This window comes from Cinclus cinclus, unplaced genomic scaffold, assembly GCF_963662255.1.
Source record: "Cinclus cinclus unplaced genomic scaffold, bCinCin1.1 SCAFFOLD_41, whole genome shotgun sequence".
In the NCBI taxonomy this organism is placed as follows: Eukaryota; Metazoa; Chordata; class Aves; order Passeriformes; family Cinclidae; genus Cinclus; species Cinclus cinclus.
Genome location: NW_026912219.1, coordinates 1963735 through 1974699, shown reverse-complemented (window position 1 = coordinate 1974699; position 10965 = coordinate 1963735).

Genomic DNA, 10965 nt, shown 5'->3' with positions numbered 1-10965 from the left:
CAAGTGGCCGAAAAGGGCTTGGAATGCATTGTGACACCACAGAGGTTAAGAGAAGCAAGGAACCATTGTGACCCAATGCAGGCTAACAATCTAATGATCCCTTGTGACACCAATGGGCCTAAAAGGGGCAGGGATGAATTGTGAAAGCATGGGGCCCAAGTAAAACCTGGTACAATTATGCCACCATGGAGGCCAAGAATCAAATGATTCATTGTGACATCAAGTGGCCTAAAAGGGCATGGGATGCATTGTGACAGCACAGGGGTTAAGAGAAGCAAGGAACCATTGTGACCCAATGCAGGCTAACAATCTAAGAATCCCTTTTGACACCAGGGGGCGCAAAAGGACCACGGATGGACTCTGACAGCATGGGGACCTATAGAAGCAAGGAACCATTATGACACCATGGAGGCCAAGAAACAAATGATTCATTGTGACATCAAGTGGCCTAAAAGGGCATGGGATGCATTGTGACACCACAGAGGTTAAGAGAAGCAAGGAACCATTGTGACCCAATGCAGGCTAACAATCTAATGATCCCTTGTGACACCAATGGGCCTAAAAGGGCCAGCGATGAATTGTTACAGCACGGGGACCAATAGAAGCAAGGATCTATTATGACACCATGGAGCCCAAGAATCAAATAATTCATTGTGACATCATGTGGCCTAAAAGCGCATGGGATGCATTGTGACAGCACAGGGGTTAAGAGAAGCAAGGATCCATTGTGACCCAATGGAGGCTAACAATCTAATGATCCCTTTTGACACCAATGGGCCTCTAAGTGGCAGGGATGCATTGTGAAAGCACGGGGCCCAATTAAAACGTGGTACAATTACGCCACCATGGAGGCCAAGAATCAAATGATTCATTGTGACATCAAGTGGCCTAAAAGGGCAAGGGATGCATTGTGACAGCGCAGGGGTTAAGAGAAGCAAGGATCCATTGTGACCCCTTGGAGGCTAATAATCCCAGGATCCCATTTGACACCAGGGGGCGCAAAAGGACCACGGATGAACGCTGACAGCATGGGGACCTATAGAAGCAAGGAACCATTATGACAGCATGAAGGCCAAGAATCAAATGGTTCATTGTAAGACCAAGTGGCCTAAAAGGGCTTGGAATGCATTGTGACACCACAGAGGTTAAGAGAAGCAAGGAACCATTGTGACCTAATGCAGGCTAACAATCTAATGATCCCTTGTGTCACCAGGGGATATAAAAAGGGGCAGGGATGGATTGTTACAGCACGGGGACCAATAGAAGCAAGGATCTATTATGCCACCGTGGAGGCCAAGAATCAAATGATTCATTGTGACATCATGTGGCCTAAAAGGGCATGGGATGCATTGTGACAGCACAGGGGTTAAGAGAAGCAAGGATCCATTGTGACCCCATGGAGGCTAATAATCCCAGGATCCCATTTGACACCAGGGGGCGCAAAAGGACCACGGATGAACTCTGACAGCATGGGGACCTATAGAAGCAAGGAACCATTATGACACCATGGAGTACAAGAATTAAATGATTCATTGTGACATCATGTGGCCTAAAAGGGCATGGGATGCATTGTGACACCACAGAGGTTAAGAGAAGCAAGGAACCATTGTGACCCAATGCAGTCTAACAATCTAAGAATCCCTTGCGGCACCAGGGGGTATAAAAAGGGCCAGGGATGGATTGTTACAGCACGGGGACCAATAGAAGCAAGGATCTATTATGCCATCATGGAGGCCAAGAATCAAATGATTCATTGTGACATCAAGTGGCCTAAAAGGGCATGGGATGCATTGTGACAGCACAGGGGTTAAGAGAAGCAAGGATCCATTGTGACCCAATGCAGGCTAACAATCTAATGATCCGTTGTGACACCAATGGGCCTAAAAGGGCATGGGATGCATTGTGACAGCACAGGGGTTAAGAGAAGCAAGGATCCATTGTGACCCAATGGAGGCTAATAATCCCAGGATCCCATTTGACACCAGGGGGCATAAAAGGGCCAGGTATGAATTGTGACAGCATGGGTCCCAATAGAAACAATGAACCTTTATGACACCATGGAGGCCAAGAATCAAATGATTCATTGTGACATCAAGTGGCCTAAAAGGGCATGGGATGCATTGTGACACCACAGAGGTTAAGAGAAGCAAGGAACCATTGTGACCCAATGCAGTCTAACAATCTAAGAATCCCTTGCGGCACCAGGGGGTATAAAAATGGCCAGGGATGGATTGTTACAGCACGGGGACCAATAGAAGCAAGGATCTATTATGCCATCATGGAGGCCAAGAATCAAATGATTCATTGTGACATCAAGTGGCCTAAAAGGGCATGGGATGCATTGTGACAGCACAGGGGTTAAGAGAAGCAAGGATCCATTGTGACCCAATGCAGGCTAACAATCTAATGATCCCTTGTGACACCAATGGGCCTAAAAGGGCCAGGGATGAATTGTTACAGCACGGGGACCTATAGAAGCAAGGATCTATTATGCCACCATGGAGGCCAAGAATCAAATAATTCATTGTGACATCAAGTGGCCTAAAAGCTCATGGGATGCATTGTGACAGCACAGGGGTTAAGAGAAGCAAGGATCCATTGTGACCCAATGCAGGCTAACAATCTAATGATCCCTTGTGACACCAATGGGCCTAAAAGGGCATGGGATGCATTGTGACAGCACAGGGGTTAAGAGAAGCAAGGATCCATTGTGACCCAATGGAGGCTAATAATCCCAGGATCCCATTTGACACCAGGGGGCATAAAAGGGCCAGGTATGAATTGTGACAGCATGGGTCCCAATAGAAACAATGAACCTTTATGACACCATGGAGGCCAAGAATCAAATGATTCATTGTGACATCAAGTGGCCTAAAAGGGCATGGGATGCATTGTGACACCACAGAGGTTAAGAGAAGCAAGGAACCATTGTGACCCAATGCAGGCTAACAATCTAATGATCCCTTGTCACACAAGGAGTTGTATAAGGGCCAGGGATGAATTGTGAAAGCATGGCGTCCAAGAAAAACATGGAAACATTATGTCACCATAGAGGCCAAGACTCAAATGATTCATTGTGACATCAAGTGGCCTAAAAGGGCATGGAATGCATTGTGACACCACAGAGCTTAAGAGAAGCAAGGATACGTTGTTACCCAATGGAGGCTAACAATCTTATGTTCCCTTGTAACACCAATTGGCCTAAAAGGGCCAGGGATGAATTGTGAAAGCACGGAGCCCAATTAAAACCTGGTACAATTATGCCACCATGGAGGCCAAGAATCAAATGATTCATTGTGACATCAAGTGGCCTAAAAGCGCATGGGATGCATTGTGACACCACAGAGGTTAAGAGAAGCAAGGAACCATTGTGACCCAATGCAGGCTGACAATCTAATGATCCCTTGTGACACCAATGGGCCTAAAAGGGCCAGGGATGAATTGTTACAGCACGGGGACCAATAGAAGCAAGGATCTATTATGCCACCGTGGAGGCCAAGAATCAAATAATTCATTGTGACATCAAGTGGCCTAAAAGGGCATGGGATGCATTGTGACACCACAGGGGTTAAGAGAAGCAAGGAACCATTGTGACCCAATGCAGGCTAACAAGCTAAAAATCCCTTTTGACAACAGGAGGCGCAAAAGGACCACAGATGAACTCTGACAGTATGGGGACCTATAGAAGCAAGGAACCATTATGACACCATGAAGGCCAAGAATCAGTGGTTCATTGTAAGACCAAGTGGCTTAAAAGGGCTTGGAATGCATTGTGACACCACAGAGGTTAATAGAAGCAAGGAACCATTGTGACCCATGGGAGGCTAACAATCTAATGATCCCTTGTCACACACCGTGTTGTGAATGGTCCAGGGATGAATTGTTACAGCATGGGGCCCAGGAAAAACATGGAAACATTATGACACCACAGAGGCCAAGACTCAAATGATTCATTGTAACACCAAGTGGCCTAAAAGGTCATGGGATGCATTGTGACACCACAGGGGTTAAGAGAAGCAAGGAACCATTGTGACCCAATGCAGGCTAACAATCTAAGAATCCCTTTTGACACCAGGGGGCTGAAAAGGACCACGGATGAACTGTGACAGGATGGGGACCTAGAGAAGCAAGGAACCATTATGACACCATGAAGGCCAAGAATCAAATGGTTCATCGTAAGACCAAGTGGCCTAAAAGGGCTTGGAATGCATTGTGACACCACAGAGGTTAAGAGAAGCAAGGAACCATTGTGACCCAATGCAGGCTAACAATCTAATGATCCCTTGTCATACAAGGTGTTGTATACGGGCCAGGGATGAATTGTGAAAGCATGGGGCCCAATAAAAACATGGAAACATTATGTCACCATAGAGGCCAAGAATCAAATGATTCATTGTGACATCAAGTGGCCTAAAAGGGATGGGATGCATTGTGACACCACAGGGGTAAAGAGAAGCAAGGAACCATTGTGACCCAATGCAGGCTAACAATCTAATGATCCCTTGTGACACCTGGGGTTGTAATAGGGCCAGGGATGAATTGTGAAAGCATGGGGCCCAATTAAAACATGGAAACATTATGTCACCATAGAGGCCAAGAATCAAATGATTCATTGTGACATCATGTCGCCTAAAAGGGCATGGGATGCATTGTGACACCACAGAGGTTAAGAGAAGCAAGGAACCATTGTGACCCAATGCAGGCTAACAATCTAATGATCCCTTGTGACACCAATGGGCCTAAAAGGGCCAGGGGTGAAGTGTTACAGCACGGGGACCGATAGAAGCAAGGATCTATTATGCCACCGTGAAGGCCAAGAATCAAATAATTCATTGTGACATCATGTGGCCTAAAAGGCCATGGGATGCATTGTGACAGCACAGGGGTTAAGAGAAGCAAGGAACCAGTGTGACCCAATTCAGCCTAACAATCCAAGAATCCCTTTTGACTCCAGGGGGCGTAAAAGGACCACGGATGAACTGTGACAGCTTGGGGAACTATAGAAGCTGGGAACCATTATGACACCATAGAGGCCAAGACTCAAATAGTTCATTGTAACACCAAGTGGCCTAAAAGGGCATGGGATGCATTGTGACAGCACAGGGGTTAAGAGAAGCAAGGATCCATTGTGACCCAATGCAGGCTAACAATCTAATAATCCCTTGTGGCACCAGAGCGTATAAAAAGGGCCAGGGCTGGATTGTTACCGCACGGGGACCAATAGAAGCAAGGATCTATTATGCCACCATGGAGGCCAAGTATCAAATGATTCATTGTGACATCAAGTGGCCTAAAAGGGCATGGGCTGCATTGTGACACCACAGGGGTTAAGAGAAGCAAGGATCCATTGTGACCCAATGGAGGCTAATAATCCCAGGATCCCATTTGACCCCAGGGGGCGTAAAAGGGCCAGGGATGGATTGTGACAGCATAGGGCCCAATAGAAACAAGGAACCATTATGACACCATGGAGGCCAAGAATCAAATGATTCATTGTGACATCAAGTGGCCTAAAAGGGCATGGAATGCATTGTAACACCACAGAGGTTAAGAGAAGCAAGGAACCATTGTGACCCAAGGGAGGCTAACAATCTAATGATCCCTTGTGACTCCAATGGGCCTAAAAGGGCCAGAGATTAATTGTGAAACATGGGGCCCAATTAAAACCTGGTACAATTATGCCACCATGGAGGCCAAGAATCAAATGATTCATTGTGACATCAAGTGGCCTAAAAGGGCATGGGATGCATTGTGACAGCACAGGGGTTAAGAGAAGCAAGGAACCATTGTGACCCAATGCAGGCTAACAATCTAATGATCCCTTGTGGCACCAGGGGGTATAAAAAGGGCCAGGGATAGGTTGTTACAGCACGGGGACCAATAGAAGCAAGGATCTATTATGCCACCGTGGAGGCCAAGAATCAAATGATTCATTGTGACATCAAGTGGCCTAAAAGGGCATGGGATGCATTGTGACACCACAGGGGTTAAGAGAAGCAAGGAACCATTGTGACCCAATGCAGGCTAACAATCTAAGAATCCCTTTTGACACCAGGGGGCGCAAAAGGCCCACGGATGAACTCTGACAGCATGGGGACCTCTAGAAGCAAGGAACCATTATGACACCATGAAGGCCAAGAATCAAATGGTTAATTGTAAGACCAAGTGGCCTAAAAGGTCTTGGAATGAATTGTGACACCACAGAGATTAATAGAAGCAAGGAACCATTGTGACCCAAGGGAGGCTAACAATCTAATGATCCCTTGTCTCACAAGGTGTTGTAAAAGGGCCAGGGATGGATTGTTACAGCATGGGGCCCAAGAAAAACATGGAAACATTATGACACCATAGAGGCCAAGAATCAAATAATTCATTGTAACACCAAGTGGCCTAAAAGGGCATGGGATGCATTGTGACACCACAGAGGTTAAGAGTAGCAAGGAATTATTGTGACCCAATGCAGGCTTACAATCTAATGATCCCTTGTAGCACCAGGGCGAATAAAAAGGGCCAGGGATGGATTGTTACAGCACGGGGACCAATAGAAGCAAGGATCTATTATGCCACCATGGAGGCCAAGTATCAAATGATTCATTGTGACATCAAGTGGCCTAAAAGGGCATGGGCTGCATTGTGACACCACAGGGGTTAAGAGAAGCAAGGATCCATTGTGACCCAATGGAGGCTAATAATCCCAGGATCCCATTTGACGCCAGGGTGCGTAAAAGGGCCAGGGATGAATTGTGACAGCATGGGGCCCAATAGAAACAAGGAACCATTATGACACCATGGAGGCCAAGAATCAAATGATTCATTGTGACATCAAGTGGCCTAAAAGGGCATGGAATGCATTGTAACACCACAGAGGTTAAGAGAAGCAAGGAACCATTGTGACCCAAGGGAGGCTAACAATCTAATGATCCCTTGTGACACCAATGGGCCTAAAAGGGCCAGAGATTAATTGTGAAACATGGGGCCCAATTAAAACCTGGTACAATTATGCCACCATGGAGGCCAAGAATCAAATGATTCATTGTGACATCAAGTGGCCTAAAAGGGCATGGGATGCATTGTGACACCACAGGGGTTAAGAGAAGCAAGGAACCATTGTGACCCAATGCAGGCTAACAATCTAATGATCCCTTGTGACACCAGGGGGTATAAAAAGGGGCAGGGATGAATTGTGAAAGCATGGGGCCCAATTAAAACCTGGTACAATTATTCCACCATGGAGGCCAAGAATCAAATGATTCATTGTGACATCAAGTGGCCTAAAAGGGCATGGGATGCATTGTGACAGCACAGGGGTTAAGAGAAGCAAGGAACCATTGTGACCCAATGCAGGCTAACAATCTAAGAATCCCTTTTGAAACCCGGGTGCGCAAAAGGACCACGGATGAACTCTGACAGCATGGGGACCTATAGAAGCAAGGAATCATTATGACACCATGAAGGCCAAGAATCAAATGGTTCATTGTAAGACCAAGTGGCCTAAATGGGCTTGGAATGCATTGTGACACCACAGAGGTTAAGAGAAGCAAGGAACCATTGTGACCCAATGCAGGCTAACAATCTAATGATCCCTTGTGGCACCAGGGGGTATAAAAAGGGCCAGGGATGGATTGTTACAGCACGGGGACCAATAGAAGCAAGGATCTATTATGCCACCGTGGAGGCCAAGAATCAAATGATTCATTGTGACATCAAGTGGCCTAAAAGGGCATGGGATGCATTGTGACAGCACAGGGGTTAAGAGAAGCAAGGAACCATTGTGACCCAATGCAGGCTAACAATCTAATGATCCCTTGTGACACCAATGGGCCTAAAAGGGGCAGGGATGAATTGTGAAATCATGGGGACCAATAGAAGCAAGGATCTATTATGCCACGGTGGAGGCCAAGAATCGAATGATTCATTGTGACATCATGTGGCCTAAAAGGGCATGGGATGCATTGTGACAGCACAGGGGTTAAGAGAAGCAAGGATCCATTGTGACCCAATGGAGGCTAACAATCTAATGATCCCTTTTGACACCAATGGGCCTAAAAGGGGCAGGGATATATTGTGAAAGCATGGGGCCCAATTAAAACCTGGTACAATTACGCCACCATGGAGGCCAAGAATTAAATAATTAATTGTGACATCAAGTGGCATAGTAGGGCATGGGATGCATTGTGACAGCACAGGGGTTAAGAGAAGCAAGGATAAATTGTGACCCAATGCAGGCTAACAATCTAAGAATCCCTTTTGACACCAGGGGGCGCAAAAGGACCACGGATGAACTCTGACAGCATTGGGACCTATAGAAGCGAGGAAACCTTATGACACCATGAAGGCCACAATCAAATGGTTCATTGTAAGACCAAGTGGCCTAAAAGGGCTTGGAATGCATTGTGACACCACAGAGGTTAAGAGAAGCAAGGAATCTTTGTGACCAAATGCAGGTAAACAATCTAATGATCCCTTGTGGCACCAGGGGGTATAAAAAGGGCCAGGGATGGATTGTTACAGCACGGGGACCAATAGAAGCAAGGATCTATTATGCCGCCATGGAGGCCAAGAATCAAATAATTCATTGTGACGTCATGTGGCCTAAAAGGGCATGGGATGCATTGTGACACCACAGAGGTTAAGAGAAGCAAGGAACCATTGTGACCCAATGCAGGCTAACAATCTAATGATCCCTTGTGACACCAATGGGCCTAAAAGGGGCAGGGATGAATTGTGAAAGCATGGGGCCCAAGTAAAACCTGGTACAATTATGCCACCATGGAGGCCAATAATCAAATGATTCATTGTGACATCATGTGGCCTAAAAGGGCATGGGATGCATTGTGACAGCACAGGGGTTAAGAGAAGCAAGGAACCATTGTGACCCAATGCAGGCTAACAATCTAAGAATCCCTTTTGACACCAGGGGGCGCAAAAGGACCACGGATGGACTCTGACAGCATGGGGACCTATAGAAGCAAGGAACCATTATGACACCATGGAGGCCAACAAACAAATGATTCATTGTGACATCAAGTGGCCTAAAAGGGCATGGGATGCATTGTGACACCACAGAGGTTAAGAGAAGCAAGGAACCATTGTGACCCAATGCAGGCTAACAATCTAATGATCCCTTGTGACACCAATGGGCCTAAAAGGGCCAGCGATGAATTGTTACAGCACGGGGACCAATAGAAGCAAGGATCTATTATGACACCATGGAGCCCAAGAATCAAATAATTCATTGTGACATCATGTGGCCTAAAAGCGCATGGGATGCATTGTGACAGCACAGGGGTTAAGAGAAGCAAGGATCCATTGTGACCCAATGGAGGCTAACAATCTAATGATCCCTTTTGACACCAATGGGCCTCAAAGTGGCAGGGATGCATTGTGAAAGCACGGGGCCCAATTAAAACGTGGTACAATTACGCCACCATGGAGGCCAAGAATCAAATGATTCATTGTGACATCAAGTGGTCTAAAAGGGCAAGGGATGCATTGTGACAGCACAGGGGTTAAGAGAAGCAAGGCACCATTGTGACCCAATGCAGGCTAACAATCTAATGATCCCTTTCGACACCAATGGGCCTAAAAGGGGCAGGGATGTATTGTGAAAGCATGGGGCCCAATTAAAACCTGGTACAATTACGCCACCATGGAGGCCAAGAAGCAAATGATTCATTGTGACATCAAGTGGCCTAAAAGGGCATGGGATGCATAGTGACACCACAGAGGGTAAGAGAAGCAAGGCACCATTGTGACCCAATGCAGGCTAACAATCTAAGTATTCCTTTTGACACCGGGGGACGCAAAAGGACCACGGATGAACTGTGACAGCATGGGGACCTATAGAAGCAAGGAACCCTTATGACACCATGAAGGCCAAGAATCAAATGGTTCATTGTAAGACCAAGTGGCCTAAAAGGGCTTGGAATGCATTGTGACACCACAGAGGTTAAGAGAAGCAAGGAACCATTGTGACCCAATGCAGGCTAACAATCTAATGATCCCTTGTGACACCAATGGGCCTAAAAGGGGCAGGGATGAATTGTGAAAGCATGGGGCCCAAGTAAAACCTGGTACAATTATGCCACCATGGAGGCCAAGAATCAAATGATTCATTGTGACATCAAGTGGCCTAAAAGGGCATGGGATGCATTGTGACACCACAGAGGTTAAGAGAAGCAAGGAACCATTGTGACCCAATGCAGGCTAACAATCTAATGATCCCTTGTGGCACGAGGGGATATAAAAAGGGGCAGGGATGGATTGTTACAGCACGGGGACCAATAGAAGCAAGGATCTATTATGCCACCGTGGAGGCCAAGAATCAAATGATTCATTGTGACATCATGTGGCCTAAAAGGGCATGGGATGCATTGTGACAGCACAGGGGTTAAGAGAAGCAAGGATCCATTGTGACCCCATGGAGGCTAATAATCCCAGGATCCCATTTGACACCAGGGGGCGCAAAAGGACCACGGATGAACTCTGACAGCATGGGGACCTATAGAAGCAAGGAACCATTATGACACCATGGAGTACAAGAATTAAATGATTCATTGTGACATCATGTGGCCTAAAAGGGCATGGGATGCATTGTGACACCACAGAGGTTAAGAGAAGCAAGGAACCATTGTGACCCAATGCAGGCTAACAATCTAAGAATCCCTTTTGACAGAAGGGGGCTGAAAAGGACCACGGATGAACTGTGACAGGATGGGGACCTAGAGAAGCAAGGAACCATTATGACACCATGAAGGCCAAGAATCAAATGGTTCATCGTAAGACCAAGTGGCCTAAAAGGGCTTGGAATGCATTGTGACACCACAGAGGTTAAGAGAAGCAAGGAACCATTGTGACCCAATGCAGGCTAACAATCTAATGATCCCTTGTCATACAAGGTGTTGTATACGTGCCAGGGATGAATTGTGAAAGCATGGGGCCCAATAAAAACATGGAAACATTATG